The sequence below is a fragment of the Heloderma suspectum genome, chromosome 2 (assembly GCF_057233095.1).
Source record: "Heloderma suspectum isolate Gila_16-S chromosome 2, 16-S_ref, whole genome shotgun sequence".
NCBI lineage: Eukaryota > Metazoa > Chordata > Lepidosauria > Squamata > Helodermatidae > Heloderma > Heloderma suspectum.
In genome coordinates, this window is record NC_139459.1 from 267,650,644 (window position 1) to 267,653,517 (window position 2,874).

Sequence of the window (2,874 nt, forward strand, 5' to 3'; positions counted from 1 at the left end):
TGCTTTGTACCGTCATCAGGTAAATGGGAGTACAATTACCTCCACACTTCAGACATTTTCTCTCAAGGGTCGCCTTAGAGGATTTTTCAGATCAACCCAAGCCTCTGCTATTCCACTGCCCCTGGCAGCTGCCTGTACGGATTATTGGGTTTAGCCAGCCCAATTACATGACGTCAACTTTGCTTACACAGATGTCCTGTTTTTGGTCATAAGAAAATACCATGCAGACCATCCTTAAGATGCTGTTATGTGCACTCATGTAGTTTTAAATCCCAATTTGTTGCAGGTGTATGTTTATCCCATTGAACACTGTTGAGCTTTGCAAGTATTACCAAGGAAGATGTTATCCATAGGGAAGCCTCTGTTTTAAGTGAAGATTCCAACCCATCTCTGGCAGGGTATACTATTAGACCTCACGAAGCCAGCATTTGGCGTAATCGCTATAATAGTGTGAAGTCCTCGTTCATATAACACAACTTTGATAGCCATGCTTGTATTATCAAATGTAGAGTGGATATAATAGAAATATTATGTTATGATTTGCTGGTATCAGAAAATTTTTCCCTGGAAGCCTCAAGTTGAGAAAAGCATGCAGGAGGGAACATGTGAGTTAACCAGATGACTGACTTGGAGAACCATGATCCTCTAGAGTAGTGGGCAGAATCCAACAGGGCACTTACACCCCTGCCGATTCTGTTCCGCCATTTCGATTCCCTTCCGCAAATGGAGAGTTCTGCTAATTGCGTTGCACAAGTGGGACCCACTGTTTATGCAAGGGAGATTTAGCACTTGCTAGAGGAAGCACCAAAATGAGCAGAAACGCTCGTTTCTGGAAGGAGACAGGGTGCAGAGTTTCCTTATGGGAGCTCTGCCACCCTGCCTCCTTCCAGGAACTAATGTTGCCACTCCTTTTGGGATGCCCCGCAAGTGCTAAATTGCTGTTGCACAAGCAGTGGAGGCACTTGTGTAACCAAATTGTCAAGGTGGAAGAGAACCAACAGAGGCCCTGTTGGACTCTGCCCAGTGTTTCCCAAATTAATTTGGCCACTTTTGCGCTTGAAATATATTGACAGAACCCATAAATGCTAGCCCCGTGGGTATGGAATACCCTCAGGATAAAGGGAGATTGGGGAAATTTGAGGACAAAATAGATAAAATGAAGAGTATTTTCATACCAAAAAGTTGCTGCATGTAAGCATGTTTTTGGGGGGGATGTTTTATGTTTAAAAAGAACAAATAAGAGGGCAGAACGAAGCAAAATTATCTCAGTGAACTGTCCTTCTGATTAATAGTGTTAATTTGCAGAGCCTAGAGCTGCACCCAAGCCCTAAAAATTAATTTACAGAGCCTAGAGCTGGAGTCAAGCCTTAATAATTAATACACAGAGCCTAAAGCCTTAAAAAATAATTTGCAGAGCCTGGAGCTGTACCTAAACTATAAACAATTTTTAAAAACAAAAACTTGCCTACCTTCTGGATGCTGCTGCTTGTCTGCTGAGGGTCTGGAAGACCAAGTTGGCTGCTGGGGTTGCAGGCTTCTTCCCCCCGTCCCTCACACACACAGAGAATTCAGAAACAGAAGTTAAACTGACACACACACTCTGCTCAGCTGCCTGCTGCTCCTACCTGCAGAAGAGGCTGAGGCCTGGCTCCAGACTCTGCTCTCTGGGAGTCTGTATCCCGAGTCCCGGCTCTGGCTGCCTACAACAGCCATGTGATGTAGATGCTGTGCTGATAGGGCCATGCCTTGTCAAGGTCACCCATAACGGCCTGAGGAGGGGTGTGGATTGCTCTGTCTTCCTCACTGATTTCAGCTTGCAGGAACCTATGAGGCTTCATGATGTCCACCTCACAACAGCAGCCTCTACAATCTAAATCAGAGGCGCTCCAAACTTTTTTGGCCTGTGGTCACATTTGGCATTTTGAAAAGGTGCTCTGGGACCACCAGAAACTGGCTGCTATAGAGGAGTGGAGGGCAATCACAAAAATGCTGGGAGCGCCCCCTTATATGTGTTTGGATGTGTGCATGAGTGTGTGTGTGCTACTCGCTTTGGATCTTCTCTCCCTCTGGCTCCTCTCCCTCTCACACGCGCACACACAGGGTTTTTTTTTTTCCCAGCGGGGGCTTGTTCCCACCCCATTTAAGCTAATAGAGAAATCACTCTATTGGCCTGAATAGGGAAGGAGAAAGCCTCCCTGCCAAAAACTGGCTGAAGGGAAGGCGAAATTTCCCCTGCCAAGGACCCTGTTTCCCCCAAGGGTCGTGTGTGTGTGTGTGTGTGTGTGTGTGTGTGTGTAGGGGTTAATGCCATTTTTGGACAAGGAGGACTTCCCTCCCCACAACACAAGTTAATGGAGGAATTACTCCATTCACTTGCAGAGGTGTAAGGCTGTGGCTCATACAGTTCCAGGAGTGAAACATGGGCCACCTTGCTCTATGACAGCTGGCCTATTAGCTGCTTTAAAAAATTACACATATACAATTTTAGAAGATATATTTAAATAAACAAACAAACACAGCTTTAGAAGCTAACAGCAGCTTACATCTGGCTCCTAGTGATGTCTCATCCAGGGACTGAACAGGTTGATACCTGCTAAAGTCCATCAGTGCTAAAGTATCAACTGCTCCCAGGTCTTTCCTGATTGCAGGCTTCCGCAGCTTCTGTTGTACCCATAAATAAGGATTTACAACAGACATTTGAAATTGCTTCATTGCCAAGTCTGCCCAGTCTCACAAACCATGACATTATACTGTTATTGCGCATATATATATGAATGACAGTCCAGTTGTTTAAGATCATAGTGACAGATGTTACTCCCTGCATTTCATCTTAAGCTCCTTAAGTTAAAAAAAAGTACAAAACAAAGAGACAGG